Consider the following 17,829-nt stretch of genomic DNA (forward strand, 5'->3'; position numbering starts at 1 on the left):
CACCTGACCATAAGATTTGTATGTGCTTTTACCATTTAAAGTTAAGTAGGTCATTTTCAGCTGTGAGTCTCAAACGTTGGGGTGTGACCCATCAGGTTAAACATCCCATTTTACATTTAGTCCCAATTTTCTGTAATAATAGCCTTCACACTCCTGGGAAGATGTTTCAGTGGACTTTGGAGTGCGGCTGTGGAGTTTTGTGCTTATTCATTCACAGTGTTAGAAATGTCAGCTAATGATGTAGGATGAGGAGCTGTGGAGTGCAGTCAGTGTTAAAATTCATCCCAAATGTGTTCAAATAAAAATGATTGCCTGCATAAGAACCCTTAGTGAAACAAAGTGCACATCTGCTGTTCCATGTTCTTTAAATTCTAATTACACAATGTGCACAAAAAAATTGGGACACCTGACTTAATTGGTCATATGTGGTTCCTCCCTATAAAGTCTCAAAGTTGAAGAAACACAATTGTTTAGATGTTTCTGGATGTGGTAGCAAGAATTCTCTTCACTTGAGCTAGGAGACTCAAAATTGTTCTGGCATGACAATGCACCTGTGCACAAAACAAGCTCCATTAAGATATGTTTTACATGGGTTGGAAAAAACATCTTAAATAACCTGTTATATGGTCCAGAACCATATAACATATAACCCTATTTAACATTATTGGGGTGGATTGGAATGCTGACTGCCCCCCAGGCCTCCTCACCTCACCTGACATCAGTACCTGTCTTCACTAACACCCTTGTGACTAAATGAGCACAAATCTCTAAAATCTAGTGGCCCATATTCCCAAAAGAGTGGTTATTATAACAGCAAATAGGGACTAAATGTGAAATGGGATGTTCCAAAAGCACATACAAAATATTATGGTCTGGTGTCCTTGTAGTCCTTGTGTCCTTGACATGTTTCTTTATTAAATATTTTCCATCCACAAAAATTTAAAATGAATTTTCCCTGAGACACATTGTCAGGCACAAGAACTCGCAGGAAACCGGAGGTTGAATGTACAAGAAACGTGTTTACTTAAGTCACTCAAGAAATGAAAGAGCAAAGCAGAACAACACGCAGGCATGAACTAAAACACAAAAGAAATACAGAAAACAAAAGAAACGTCCAACACACATGAAGCGTGATGTAAACACAAAGGGTGAGAGAGTCCACAATGTTCGTAGGCCTAAGCTGTAGAACGGACGGTGAGACTGTGAACGACTGGGGTTTATATATGGTGGTGACTGATGTGACCCAGGTGGTGATGATTAGTAATCAGGTGAGCTGCTAGGGTGGATATGAGGGTTAGGAGAAGACGTGGCTGGTGGATCCCTGACAGTACCCCCTCCCCCAGAGGCGGCTCCTGAAGCCCTGACCCTGCGCCGCGGCCGACCCCGACCCCGGGGGGCAGGACGCAATGGATGAGCGGCGTGGTACTCCTCCAGGAGCGCAGGGTCCAGTACGTCCCGCCGCGCCACCCACGACCGTTCCTCGGGGCCGTAACCCTCCCAGTCCACGAGATACTCCAGGCTGCTGCCCCGACGCCGTGAGTTCAGTATCTCTCTCACCGAGTAGACCGAGGGCTGCTCCAACACCTCCGGTGGCGGGGGTGCAATTTCCCTGGGTCGCAGTGTGTCCACGGGGGTGTAAGGTTTGAGGAGCGACACATGAAAGGTGGGGTGAATCCGGTACCGCGGTGGGAGTACTAGTGGTAAGCTGCCTCGTTGACCTGCCTCTCGATCTGAAATGGCCCGATGTACCGGGGGCTCAGCTTCCTGCAAGGAAGCCGCAGTCGCAGATCCCGAGTGGACAGCCAGACCCAGTCTCCGGGCCTGTACTGGGGGGCCTCCCTTCTGCGTGCGTCAGCATGACGCTGGGTTTCTCTGGTTGTCCGGCGCAGTTGGGTGTGTGCAGCCTCCCACGTCCTAACACTCTCCCGGAACCAGTGGTCCACTGCAGGTACATTGGCGGGCTCGTCGGTCCAAGGAAACAGCGGGGGCTGAAACCCTAACACACACTGAAAAGGCGTGAGTCCTGTTGTATCCTGGCGCAATGAATTCTGGGCGTACTCCGCCCAGGGCAAGAACCGACTCCACTCCTCCTGATCCTGGTGGCAGTATGACCGTAGGTACCTTCCCAGGTCTTGGATCCTCCGTTCGGTTTGGCCATTCGACTGGGGGTGATACCCAGATGACAGGTTGACCGCGATCCCCAGTAGCCGAAAGAATGCTCTCCAGACATGTGAGGTGAATTGGGGACCTCGGTCAGACACCACTTCCTCCGGAAGGCCAAAGTTGCGGAAGACGTGATGGAAGAGGGCTTCTGCCGTATCCAGGGCTGTGGGGAGGCCTTGTAGGGGAACAAAGCGGCAGGCTTTAGAGAACCGACCACTAGGATGCATGTATAACCCCCCGAGCGAGGAAGGTCAGTGACGAAGTCCACGCCGATGTGCGACCATGGTCGTTGTGGAATAGGCAGGGGGATGAGTTTACCCACTGGCAGATGCCGGGGGGTCTTTGACATGGCGCAGGTGTTGCAGCCCCGGACGAACTCCGCCACCGTATTGCTCATCCTGGGCCACCAGTAACGTCCCTGAACCAGACGTAGGGTTTGTTTCCGACCCGGGTGCCCCGAGCCTGGGTTTTCGTGAACAGACCTGAGCAGGGTCTGTCGGCATTCTTGTGGCACATAGGTTCGGTTTCCGGGGCAACCAGGGGGCGCGGGTTCCCTCCGTGTGGCCGCGCGAATATCCCCGTCCATGTCCCACACAATGGGACTCAAAATGAGCGTGGGAGGCAAGATCGGTCCTGACTCGACGGGTTCTTTAGGCCCATAGACCCTGGAGAGCGAATCAGCCTTGCCGTTCTTTGACCCTGGCCGATATGTGATGCTAAAGTTGAACCTGGTGAAGAAGAGAGCCCAACGCGCCTGACGGGGGTTTAGACGCTTGGCCTCGCGGAGGTACTGGAGATTCTTGTGGTCGGTGATGACTATGAAAGGATGAGCGGCCCCCTCCAGCCAGTGTCTCCACTCTTCCAGGGCCAGCTTGATAGCCAGGAGTTCCCGGTTACCTATGTCGTAGTTCTGTTCAGCGGAGGATAACTTCTTTAAATAGTAAGCACAGGGATGGAGCCGCGGGGGGTTCCCTGAACGCTGGAAGAGGGCGGCCCCTACTCCCTTGGAGGATGCATCCACCTCGACGACGAATGGGAGCTGAGGGTCAGGGTGACGAAGAACTGGGGCGGTACAGAACCTCTTGCGTAGTTCCCCGAAAGCCTTCTGTGCCTCCGGGGTCCAGGAAAGGACCTTGGCCTTACCATGCAATAGTGATGTGAGCGGGGCGGTAACCAGGCTGAAACCTCCTATGAACCGGCGGTAGAAGTTAGCGAACCCTAGAAACCTTTGGAGCTCCTTGATCGTGGTGGGGGCCGGCCAATCTCGTACGGCCATCACTTTTCTCTCATCCATCCTGATGCCTGCTGCGTCGATGACGTAACCTAGGAACTGCGTCTCCGAATGGTGAAACTCACACTTGGAGAGGTTGAGGTACAGTCGGTGTTCTCGCAGCCGTTCTAGGACTTGGGTGACGTGTTGATGGTGTTCTTGTAGCGTACGTGAGTAGATCAGGATGTCGTCAATGTAAACGATCACGAACCGATGGAGAAAAGGACGGAAAACCTCGTTCATGAAGGTCTGAAAGACGGCTGGAGCAATGGAGAGCCCGTACGGCATGACCCTGTACTCGTAATGGCCTGAGGGAGTGATGAAGGCCGTCTTCCATTCGTCCCCCTCTCGGATGCGCACCAGGTTGTAGGCACTTCGGAGGTCTAGTTTGGTGAAAACGCGAGCCTCCCGTAGTTCCTCCAAGGCTGCCGGGACCAGGGGGAGCGGATACGGAAGCGGGGAGATCTGTGCGTTCAAGCCCCTGTAGTCGATGCACGGCCGCAAACCTCCATCCTTCTTGGCCACAAAAAAGAAACTGGAAGCCGCCGGAGAGGTTGACTGTGTAATGAAACCCTGACGGAGGGCCTGCTGGATATAACCCTCCATCACTTGGTGTTCCGGGGCTGCCAAGGGGTATATCCGTCCCTTCGGTAGCTTAGCTTCGGGCTTCAGTTCAATGGCACAGTCCCATGGCCGGTGTGGGGGTAACCTGGTAGCAGCCTCCTCGCTGAAGACGTCCGAGAAAGCATGGTAGACCTGGGGGACTTCCACCTGAGAGGGTTGTTTTGCTCCTTCAACTCGAGTTGCTGCCAAGGTCAAGGTGGTCCGGTGTGGAGTCGGGAGTGGATGTAAGCATGTCTGCCGGCAGGTGGGGCTCCACTCCAAGATGTCACACGGGTCCCAGGAACAAGTAGGGGAGTGTTTGGCTAACCAGGGACGACCTAGGATCACGTCCACTGTCAAATCCTCCAGTACGAGAAGCTGGATTTCCTCGTGATGTAACACTCCGACCTGGAGGGTGATAGGGGGCGTGCAGTGCTTCACCTTACCCCGTCCTAAAGGACGTCCCTGGATAGTCTGCACGGTTAGTTCCTGAGATCCCCGCTGCCGGCGTAGCTGGAGGCGTTCTAGACACGCCTGTGACATGAAGTTTCCCGCTGATCCTGAGTCGACCAGAGAAATGACAGATAAAGAGTGAGCGGGGGTTTTTAAGGTGACCTGGAGTGTGGACAAATGAGTAATGTCAGAAGTAAGAGTGACACTACTCACCGTCCGACGGGGAGGTCTAACTGGGCATTGGGCCACGCGATGTCCTCCTTCTCCACAGTAGAGGCAGGCCTGAGTCGCCCGTCGGCGCTCCCTTTCCTGCTGAGATAGTCGCTGTGAGCCGAGTTGCATGGGTTCCGGCAATGGAGCTGCTGATGCCGCTATGGCGGGCGCTGGGTCGTGCAGGGGAAACCGGCCAGCAGTCAGGTGTTGAGAAACGCGGATAGATCTCTGAAGAAACGCCTCTAGTCCTAGGGTGTCATCAAAGGTGGCTATTGCCAGCCGGAGCTCTTGGTTTAACCCCCTGCGATACACAGCCAGCAGCGCCTTCTCGTTCCAGCCAGCAGATGCCGCCAGAGTACGGAAGCGGAGGCTGTAACCCGAAACGCTGTCAGTTCCCTGCTGGATGTTCAGCAGCTGATCTGCCGTTGAGGTATCCCCGGGGGCGGTGCTAAAGACCTCGGCGAAATGCCCAGTGAAAGCGGCAAATGACGTCAGCGCCGGGCTCGCTGCGCTCCAGAGCGCTCTCGCCCACGCGAGCGCTCTTCCGGAGAGAAGGGATATCAAAAACGCGACCTTAGCTCGTTCGCTGGGAAAGTTCTGGGGTTGCATCTCGATATACAGGGATACCTGAAGCAGGAAGCCCTGGCACTCAGCTGTGTTTCCGGAAAAAGAAGCCGGGAGCGCAACCGGGCTGCCGAAAGCTGAACGGGGAGGAATCGCGACCGCGGGTCGGTCAACCAAATCCGCAGCCGCGGCTGCGGGCTGATCCTCCATACCAAGGTAACGCGGTTTAGCTCCTTTCCCTGTTGCCCTTCGGTTTTGTTAAAGGTCCGTTCTTCTGTCAGGCACAAGAACTCGCAGGAAACCGGAGGTTGAATGTACAAGAAACGTGTTTACTTAAGTCACTCAAGAAATGAAAGAGCAAAGCAGAACAACACGCAGGCATGAACTAAAACACAAAAGAAATACAGAAAACAAAAGAAACGTCCAACACACATGAAGCGTGATGTAAACACAAAGGGTGAGAGAGTCCACAATGTTCGTAGGCCTAAGCTGTAGAACGGACGGTGAGACTGTGAACGACTGGGGTTTATATATGGTGGTGACTGATGTGACCCAGGTGGTGATGATTAGTAATCAGGTGAGCTGCTAGGGTGGATATGAGGGTTAGGAGAAGGCGTGGCTGGTGGATCCCTGACACACATCAGTGTATTGATTATCTAAAACCATCTACTTTGTTTTTAAATGAACAAAATGGAAAAACTCCAATATTGCTATTTAATTTATTTATTAAATTACATATTTACAATAGAACATGTGTGATTGCTTTAATTATTAACATCATATAGACATTCTGTCAGATTAACCAATGACCTCTCCAGACTTCACTTCCCAGGACTCACTCTGGCATTTACATTCACTAGAATGTTCTATCTATCACACACACTTCCATGCACAGTTAAAAGGGATTTTTCTTTTCATTCTGTTACATTTGCACAGTATATGCTCAGCATTCTTTGTATTTACGATGAAGCAGATATTTATTACAGTTCATAATCATACTTTTTTTGGTTTTTGTGTTTCTTTTATCTTTTGTGGTATTTGGGATAACCTAGATGAATGCTGTGGGCAAATCACCTGACCATGTTTTTTTGATCTTGCTTTTGCATATTGTCATAAGAATCATCTTAATTGCCAAGTATCAAGAGTTGCATGTACAAGGAATTAGTCATGGTGTGCTGGTCAGGAACTGTCTATGAAAGCTGCCTACCTGTATATGCATCAATCCAAATCTCCATTTCAAGACATATAGTTTTATCAGCTGAGGTAAAAGGTAAACTTTGTGCACATATATTGCACATACAGTGAGGAAAATAAGTATTTGAACACCCTGCTATTTTGCAAGTTCTCCCACTTAGAAATCATGGAGGGGTCTGAAATTGTCATCGTAGGTGCATGTCCACTGTGAGAGACATAATCTAAAAAAAAAAAAAAATCCAGAAATCACTATATATGATTTTTAAACTATTTATTTGTATGATACAGCTGCAAATAAGTATTTAAACACCTGTCTATCAGCTAGAATTCTGACCCTCAAAGACCTGTTAGTCTGCCTTTAAAATGTCCACCTCCACTACATTTATTATCCTAAATTAGATGCACCTGTTTGAGGTCGTTAGCTGCATAAAGACACCTGTCCACCCCATACAATCAGTAAGAATCCAACTACTAACATGGCCAAGACCAAAGAGCTGTCCAAAGACACTAGAGACAAAATTGTACACCTCCACAAGGCTGGAAAGGGCTACGGGGAAATTGCCAAGCAGCTTGGTGAAAAAAGGTCCACTGTTGGAGCAATCATTAGAAAATGGAAGAAGCTAAACATGACTGTCAATCGCCCTCGGACTGGGGCTCCATGCAAGATCTCACCTCGTGGGGTCTCAATGATCCTAAGGAAGTTGAGAAATCAGCCCAGAACTACACGGGAGGATCTGGTCAATGACCTGAAAAGAGCTGGGACCACCGTTTCCAAGGTTACTGTTGGTAATACACTAAGACGTCATGGTTTGAAATCATGCATGGCACGAAAGGTTCCCCTGCTTAAACCAGCACATGTCCAGGCACGTCTTAAGTTTGCCAATGACCATTTGGATGATCCAGAGGAGTCATGGGAGAAAGTCATGTGGTCAGATGAGACCAAAATAGAACCTTTGGGTCATAATTCCACTAAATGTGTTTGGAGGAGAGAAGAATGATGAGTACCATCCCAAGAACCCCATCCCTACTGTGAAGCATGGGAGTGGTAGCATTATGCTTTGGGGGTGTTTTTCTGCACATGGGACAGGGCGACTGCACTGTATTAAGGAGAGGATGACCGGGGCCATGTATTGCAAGATTTTGGGGAACAACCTCCTTCCCTCAGTTAGAGCATTAAAGATGGGTCGAGGCTGGGTCTTCCAACATGACAATGACCCGAAGCACACAGCCAGGATAACCAAGGAGTGGCTCTGTAAGAAGCTTATCAAGGTTCTGGCGTGGCCTAGCCAGTCTCCAGACCTAAACCCAATAGCGAATCTTTGGCGGGAGCTCAAACTTCGTGTTTCTCAGCGACAGGCCAGAAACCTGACTGATCTAGAGAAGATCTGTGTGGAGGAGTGGGCCAAAATCCCTCCTGCAGTGTGTGCAACCCTGGTGAAAAACTACAGGAAACGTTTGACCTCTGTAATTGTAACAAAGGCTATTATACCAAATATTAACATTGACTTTCTCAGGTGTTCAAATACTTATGTGCAGCTGTATCATACAAATAAATAGTTAAAAAAACATACATTGTGATTTTTGGATTTTCTTTTTTAGATTATGTCTCTTACAGTGGACATGCACCTACGATGACAATTTCAGACCCCTCCATGATTTCTAAGTGGGATAATTGCAAAATAGCAGGGTGTTCAAATACTTATTTTCCTCACTTTATACTGTCTATTTTTATCAGTTGTATCCCTTTTGCTTGTAATTCTTTGCTAAAATAATCACTGATTCATTCAGACTGACTAATTTAACAATTGTAAAACAGTGTTTAAATAGAGTAAGTTTAATTGCTCTTATCTGATTTGATGACTATCAAAGGGCGGGGGCGGAGGGGAGAGATATTACAGAGATCAGGGATATTATTATATTGAAATTTGACTACAAATTAAATTTCACTAAAATGAAATATACAAAATTTGATTAAACTGTGACATTTAAGTGTGAGGAAATTACACGTACCTAGCATGGTTTTAGATCTTAAAATACATTTAATGTTTTTTTTTTTTTTTTTCACAGCCTTTTTTTAACTGGCTTCTTACTCAACAATGCTCCTTGCACACATCCTAGACACAATGAAATCTTTCCTATTTGTTGGTAAAAATTTACATTTTCTTAAATTATACCTCAAAATTGACCGTTTTCAAGAATTCAAGCCTCATCTGACATCTGATGGTTTTCTTCGACCACACAAAATGTGTTTTTTTAAACAGAAACCAGGGAGAGAAACCTTCACTGTCACTGAGGATAAGAAACAGAGAGATGAGAGCATGCAATGACAGACTGAAGATAAAGGAAGACAGGAGTGGAAAAAGGGGAAGAGGTCATCCATAAATGACAGACAGATGAAGCAGAAGCAGGAGTTTCTGTCATAACCAAAGCTCAAAGAAACACAACTCAAATCAAAGCGAAAGAGCAAAATGATTTCTTAGTGACTGTGGCAGGTGAGGAGACAAAACATAGTCAGTAGTTTACTAGTTTGTAATGCAGCCTAGTCAGATTGCAGAATCTTTTAGGTATCTTTTGTCATAATGTCACACCAAAACTCAATTCAATAATATTCATAACGATATAATAATACAAAAGGTGTCAAACCAGGACTTGGTTAGCACGGATGCTAGCTTGGCAGCACAACACATATTAGTAAGTCGCTAGTGTGCACTATTACTGCTAGGCAGTAAATATGTCGCAGGCCAGTCCAGAGACTGTTAATCAAAAGTGTTAGTGCATGCAAGGAACAACATGTGATGATAAATGATCTTGTTACCGAAGGTGTAAAACCTACAGAAGACTTAAAGCACAGTACGGTGTTGAGATGCTCAGCCACAGTAAGATATTTGAATGGTATAAACATTGCAAAGATGGCTGTATGTCAATCCTGTTTGTCTTGGTTTTCCAGCCCACAGCAGTCATTCCTGTGCACATTTAGCACGTGGAACTTTTAATCCTGAATAATTGACCAGTTCCTCAGAGATCAGCATTGTAGCACTGATGATGAAGTAAAGCAGGCTGTCCTAGGATGGTTCAGGCATACTGACAAATCTGTCTATGCCAAATCTTTCCAGGCATTAATTAAATGCTGGGATAAGTGTACTGTATAAATGTACCAGGGAAGGATGTCGAAAAAATGTATGCAGATTCCACTCCTTGAATAAAAGTATTTTATTTTATAAACTAAAAAGTCCAGTTTGACTTGAACACCCCTGGTACTAGTAGTTACATACAGTGAGGAAAATAAGTATTTGAACACCCTGCTATTTTGCAAGTTCTCCCACTTAGAAATCATGGAGGGGTCTGAAATTGTCATCGTAGGTGCATGTCCGCTGTGAGAGATCTTCTCTAGATCAGTCAGGTATCTGGCCTGTCGCTGAGAAACACGGAGTTTGAGCTCCCTTCAAAGATTTTCTATTAGGTTTAGGACTGGAGACTGGCTAGGCCATGCCAGAACCTTGATATGCTTCTTACAGAGCCACTCCTTGGTTATCCTGGCTGTGTGCTTCGGGTCATTGTCATGTTGGAAGACCCAGCCTCGACCCATCTTCAATGCTCTAACTGAGGGAAGTAGGTTGTTCCCCAAAATTTTGCAATACATAGCCCCGGTCATCCTCTCCTTAATACAGTGCAGTCGCCCTGTCCCATGTGCAGAAAAACACCCCCAAAGCATGATGCTACCACCCCCATGCTTCACAGTAGGGAGGGTGTTCTCATCATTCTTCTTCCTCCAAACACGTTTAGTGGAATTATGACCCAAAAGTTCTATTTTGGTCTCATCTGACCACATGACTTTCTCCCATGACTCCTCTGGATCATCCAAATGGTCATTGGCAAACTTAAGATGTGCCTGGACATGTGCTGGTTTAAGCAGGGGAACCTTCCGTGCCATGCATGATTTCAAACCATGACGTCTTAGTGTATTACCAACAGTAACCTTGGAAACGGTGGTCCCAGCTCTTTTCAGGTCATTGACCAGATCCTCCCGTGTAGTTCTGGGCTGATTTCTCAACTTCCTTAGGATCATTGAGACCCCACGAGGTGAGATCTTGCATGGAGCCCCAGTCCGAGGGCGATTGACAGTCATGTTTAGCTTCTTCCATTTTCTAATGATTGCTCCAACAGTGGACCTTTTTTCACCAAGCTGCTTGGCAATTTCCCCGTAGCCCTTTCCAGCCTTGTGGAGGTGTACAATTTTGTCTCTAGTGTCTTTGGACAGCTCTTTGGTCTTGGCCATGTTAGTAGTTGGATTCTTACTGATTGTATGGGGTGGACAGGTGTCTTTATGCAGCTAACGACCTCAAACAGGTGCATCTAATTTAGGATAATAAATGTAGTGGAGGTGGACATTTTAAAGGCAGACTAACAGGTCTTTGAGGGTCAGAATTCTAGCTGATAGACAGGTGTTTAAATACTTATTTGCAGCTGTATCATACAAATAAATAGTTTCAAAATCATATATAGTGATTTCTGGATTTTTTATTTTTTTTAGATTATGTCTCTCACAGTGGACATGCACCTACGATGACAATTTCAGACCCCTTCATGATTTCTAAGTGGGAGAACTTGCAAAATAGCAGGGTGTTCAAATACTTATTATTAAATACTTACAGCTACTATAAAAAATAAAACCATTTAGTGTATGTCCAAATAGAAAGCTTTTGTTCTAAGGCAACAGAGTATCATGCTGAGAACCTGATAAAAATTGGTTTATGATTTTCCGGCTTCCACTATGAGCTGTATCTTTGTGATCTCAAAACACTGAGTGAAACGTGTTCAGCCTTTGACTGCCTTTACTGTACATTTAACCATGTATTTTGAGCAATATAAAATGTTTCTATAAGATGATGGCATGCTGACAGTCCCTCTGATCCATTCTGCTGGGGAGTCCCATGAATTTTACATTATCTCCAGTGTGAGAAAAAGCCTATTACGGAGTATCAAAAGACAAGAGCGTGTGCAATAGCGAAAGGAGAGAGGACTCGTATCTAAAAGGGTTTCTGGGGGTTTAATATCAGGGAGCTGTCAAACATGACTGAAGATGACTTCATTCTGTGTAAGATCACCAGGGAAAAGCTAATTCTGTGTGTGTGTGTGTGTGTGTGTGTGTGTGTGTGTGTGTGTGTGTGTGTGTGTGACAGATCAAAAAAAGCTGATTGATGTTTAAATTTACATTTTGATACAAGTCCCTGTATCAAAAAGGGATACAATGAATTCATAAAAGAAGACACGTTTTGACACAATTTCTGACTTGAATTATATTTTTTTAAGGCGTGATCAAGTTGAAGTTTAGCTCAGGGCTAACTAAATTATAATTATGACTTCAGAGGTGTAATAGAATCAGTATGGTGCAATAGAAAAAAAAAGACTAAAGGCCTTTGTAGCCATTAACAAGTCTGAAGAGTTCTATGTATAGGTTTTGTATTAAATGCTACCAAAAGAGTAACAACACAGTCAAAAATACATATTAATAAAATAGACAAAAAGAAATATTTATTAAGTAATTCAAGCTGGAATATGAAAGCAAGTTTTTGATAGCGTTTATACACAAGAAGAAGAAGAAGAAGAAGAAGAAGCTTTTAATAAAGCAAGGCAATATGTCTAAAGTTTCAATGTTCAGTGTTAAGTATTTTTATGCAAAAACCTATTGTTAAATTGCACATAAAATAGTGTAATATATGTAATAAAGGGAAGCAATACACACACATATACACACATGCTTCATGTGTGGGTTTTTTTTTGTATACAGTATGTAAAAATCTGCAATAATACTCTACAGTCTTGATGTACTGTAAAATTATACACAGTTTGTCCGGGTGTCTTTGAGCTTGAAGGGACTCAATGGTCTATTTAGATTTTGTAATCTAAATGTTTTTATACATTTGTAAAGATGATTTTATATGTTTGTATTCATTATTTTTAGCATAAGCTGTTATTTTCCAGAATACTATAAATGCCACAATCTGAAAGTGCTTAATAAAGAAATAAATATGTATTCATGTTTACATAAAGCCCAGTAACATGCAGTACTTATTATCATGTTTGCCAAAATAATATCTTTATTATATTCATTTACATAATTTTTTACCTTTGTAATAACTGATCAGACTTCTGAAACTTTGATTTTGCATGGACCGATATTCAGTCTGTCTCACCTAACATCTAAGATCAACCACCCTTTTTTATTATTAGTAGTAATATATATATATATATATATTTATATATATATATATATATATATATATATATATATATATATATATATATATATATATATATATATATATATAATACTGATATAAATATTAATTAACCAGGAAAAGAACTGCAAAATATACTGGCATTCGTTCAGGTTAAAGTCTGTTAAGTTGGGGAATTTGGGAAAGTTGGGTAAGCTTTTAGGATGGTTTGAACTCTACAAGGTTTTTGTTAATTTCACTGTAACTTTCTTTCTTAACACCATCAACCAGAGCCAATCTGGTTATTATTTATTAAACGAAATCCATGATTAATGTCTAGTGCAGTGTGAAATTTAAAATCGATGTGAAAATTTTAAACCTCCAATAAATCAAAAAAAGAAACAAACAATCTGCACCAGTACCATGTTCGGGAATGATGAAAGAACGTTCTCCACTTACTTAAAACTTTGTCATGCAAGTTTTAAAAGGAAAGAAAGTACATCTTAGTGCTGAAAGTGGAATCAGGATCTGTATCTATATATTTTATTCCTTTTTCCTGTAGTCCTAAATTCTCAATTTTCTTATTAATGGAATTTTCAATTGGTCTGTTTTTTTAATCAGCATTTAATAAGTGCATTAATACAATAAGTGTGATTGCCACCTCAAAGCTCCAGGGTCCATAGTTTGATCTTGATCTTGATCTTTACTTGTTTTTATTGTGTTTCTGCATGGTCTCTGCATGTGTAGATTTCCTGTGGGTTTTATTTCATTTCCTCCAACTTCCTAAAAACCTTCTGGTGAATGTATTTTCTACATTGTCTCCAAATGTTGATGTGTGATGTATATGTATGTGTGCACGGTATTGAATGTAGCATAATCTGGGTACATACCTTCATATGGCATCATGAAAATTCAAAACTGAAACACCTCGTGAGCCTTTAGCCACACCCTGAGCTACACCCCTACAAAGAAACATGTTGGTGGTAGCATCCTATTCTGGGAATGTGTTTTTTTTGTTTTGTTTTTTTAAGAAGTGACCAGTAACCTAGACAGTGTGGATTTATCACACCCTGCGACTAAGTGTGAATGTGTGTGGACATAAGGTAATATAATTTGTTTCAAAGAACATGCTACCATTTTTTTTAACATACTGTATAATTTTTTAATCATTCTGTATCAAAAATGAATATAAAACAAATGAGGAATCTATAATAGCTGCTTCAGATTGAGAAAGATGCTGGTTTCAGCTTTAATGGGTTTGTTAGATATATAAATGCAAATTTAGATAAACCAAAATGGGCAAAGGATCAGGTGACAGGTTAAATGAGACCTGAACAGAATCTAAAACACGGCAAAAACACATATGAAGCAGGTCAATTTAGCAAAAACAGAATATTTGAATGCAAGGATTAGCAGTGTCTCTACATAAAGCAGGCGTACAACTTTGCAAAGACCTGTTGAGAGTTTATATCATTTGTCAGTGTGAACAGATATACTGTGTCATGGCATGAGTATAACCGGATTTGTAATTACTTTATTCGTTCAGGATCATCCAAAATGTAATTCAAGGGTGTAAATAACAGTGTATATAATAAGGAGAAAATGAAGTTTGCGTACAAATCAAAAAGTCCAACCTCATAAATATCAAACACAACTGCATTATCTTTCTTCAACTGTAATGTCAAAATTGATTCTCAGAATATCAGGTTTGAGCAACTGAAAGCACTTTCACTCAAGTCATAAATAATAGACTAGACCCTACCTTTACATCTAATGTGAAAAATTCATGTTATTTGACTTCTTATTATTTATTTTCCATGTAAGCACTTACTCCCTTTTCAGCAATATTTCATTCCCTGTTCCTGTATGATAAGAACACCTCTTTTCTTTCTGTGACCCAGAAATTAAAAATTGAGCTTGTTTTTATATTCGAAGTTTGGGATTATTTTTTTTTTTTTTAAATAACCAAACATTTATTAATACCTTTGCTATTTCATCCCAGACTCATGCTTGCTGCTTGATGTTCATGGTGCTGTTGGTTTGGTTCTCTAGCAAACTCTAAAGTCTTCTAGGAATGTTTTAATATTGAGATCATGTGAGACTTTCAGTGCACAAAAATACTGTAAATATGACTCAGATAATTATATAACTGCTGATGGCAATTCCAGGTTGTAAATGAAAAAAAAAAAAAAGTGAACCGTGAACGACTGATTTATAAACACATTCCCGCTACCTTTTTTTCCTGTTGCCATGCTTCATATCAAAACACCATCAATGGAATTGTTCACTGCCTCCTGTAATCACTTGTCAGTGGGGGTTCAACCACAAAAAATGTACTCCATGCTATTTGTCTGCCAGGATATGATGTGAAGAGATATGTGTTTTGGCTATCCACACAGATGCAATACCTGACACAAAAAAATGGGTGAGTCCATTAATACCCTGTAGCTGTGCACAGCATCATAAGACTTCTGAGTTTGTGCTTTGGAGATGATCTGACGACTATTCCATCTCTGGATATATATATATATATAAACAGGGCCATGCATTTCACACAAAGGCCTTCAGTATTGTTCTACTTCCACCTCTTAGTAGCATCATTATGATGCCATGGCTATATAAGCCATCAATATTATACTGCAGAAACGCAGTGTAACAGAGCGCTGCATCACAGACAGGTATCTCATGCAGTGAGAATGAAAGCCATTACTAGAGTAAGAAACCCAATGACCACAATTCAACAAGTCTCCTTTCACCTCCTTTGGTACAGGGATTTCGGTTCAATACACACAAGCACCAAAAGCAATCCTTTAAATCTGAGTTCCATCAGGAACATATTAAGTGGCAGATCGCAAGTTTGTTTAGTCTCCGCCTCACACTTTGATTTTTTATTATTAAACTTGAAAACATACACAACAATGCCATGGGTATGAAACTGAAGTTATTGCAGTGTCACTGTGGCTACTTACTCCATATCAGAAATTTTGTGTATGCATGTTTACGCTAAAGAATCTATAGAGTTAGCATAACCAGGAAGTGGCTAGCAACTAACGCTAACGCTATGGATTCTTTAGTGCATTACGTCCAGCTTCAATCATTTTACTTACAAGTAGGAAATCCTGATAATTCCACATATCGAAGGAATGAATGAATGAATGAAGAATGAAAGGAAGGAGTAAAGACATTTGTTCAAGTATGCTCAAATAAGCAGAACAGTTAAGTAGATCCTATCATTAGAAAATTTTATATTAAATGTAAAACACACACACACACACACACACACACACACACACACACACACACACACACACACACACAAACTTATATACACATCTGTATTACCCAAAAGGAGTCTAACAAATGTAAACTCTTTAATTTAATATTTCCATTTATTTAATTTTATTACATTAATTTCTGATTTCTGATTTTACACATTTGTACTCTTTATTTATAACATAGCCTGTTGTTTCCCTGAATAATATATTTCCTAATCTCTAAATGCTTTATTTAGTAGATAAAATCAATATAGTCATGTTTGCATTCAGTCCAGAGACATTTCCTGTTTGATGAAATAATAGCTTTATTATTTCAATGTACATAATTTTTCACCTTTTCAATAACTAATCAGACTTCTGAAACTGAATTTTACATGGACTGATATTCAGTTAACTCAGACTAGTGTCAGATTGCAAATAATTGTGTGTGAGATGTATTTTCAGAGTATGCGATTAAAATGAGCTCCACTCCTTTACCTTATGTTTATGATCAACCACTTACAGTATACTTGTACTAATAAAATTTTTATTATTCCAGGACCAGAAATGCAGTAGATAATGCTGCTGGTTCACAGTCTGGGTCTTCTAGTTTGATCCAAAGATCAGGTGTCTGTCTGTGTGGACTTTTCTATGGTCTCCCCTTGTCCATGTGGGTTTCCTTTGGGTTCTCTTATTTCCCTTCACATCCAACAAAAACATGCCGGTCGGCAGACTGGCTATACTATATTGCCCCGGGGTATAAAATGAGTGTGTGAATGAGTGTCTGCATGGTGCCCTGTGATGGATTGATGCCCCTATCCAGGCTGTATTCCTGTCTCTCTCTCACAGTGTTCCTGGAACATGCACCATGACCTTGACCACAATAAAGTGGCCTTTCAAATCAGAGATCTGTATGGAAGCACAAGAGGTGCTTTAGGATTGATCGATATATCAATATACGTGCAGTATATATAGAAACATCTCAATTATAAGTGCTAAAAATGGAGCATATAACAGACTAACCAGTGGCTAGTTATATAAAAATAATGTGGAGATATGAGCTTATAGCTGCAACTTTACGTTTTACTCATTTGATAGAATGTAGAGTCAGTTATATTATGATTCTCAGCTTAATTCACGAATACAGTTCACATTAATAAGCAAGCCCGCAGTGACTAATGAAATCTGTATGCATGGTCTATGTTAACTTCATTTATTTGAAAGACCACAATAAGCCAGTTCCAAAATGTAACCCATATTAAACAGATTAACTGTAAACACTGGAACCAATTTTCCTATAAATAAATAAATAAATAAATAAATAAATAAATAAATAAATAAATAAATAAATAGTTAAAATGAAAGAGTGAATAAAATACGACTGATTCAGTCTTTCACAATTTAATTCTATATTCTTTAAAACATCGCTACCCAAATCGGCCCATCCTTCGTCCTTATTCGTCATCCTATAACTGTATTCTAGAACACACACAGTGCTTGCTAAGTTTTCGGATATATAGTACATCAACTTCCTTTCCAACTTCTTTAAAATGCTATCATATCCGTTATCAAATATCATGAATGGGTCATGACCTCAATCTCCAAAAGGCTAAAGGGCTTCAGAATATAACAGTACACCTACAGAACCTTATTATTGACCACCAATGTGAATCAGGAATTTGGTGTGTGTGTGTGTGTGTGTGTGTGTGTGTGTGTGTGTGTGTGTGTGTGTGTGTGTGTGTGTGTGTGTATCATCAACAATGTTTACTCTATATGCAATACTATGTTTCCGGGACAAAATATCAACTACACTATTAAGACAAAGGTTTGTGGACACCTGACCTTTCATTCCACATTTATCCCCATTTGCTGTTACAATAACCCCCACTCTTCTGGG

Source organism: Silurus aristotelis (genome assembly GCF_946808225.1).
Source record: "Silurus aristotelis genome assembly, chromosome: 2".
In the NCBI taxonomy this organism is placed as follows: domain Eukaryota; kingdom Metazoa; phylum Chordata; class Actinopteri; order Siluriformes; family Siluridae; genus Silurus; species Silurus aristotelis.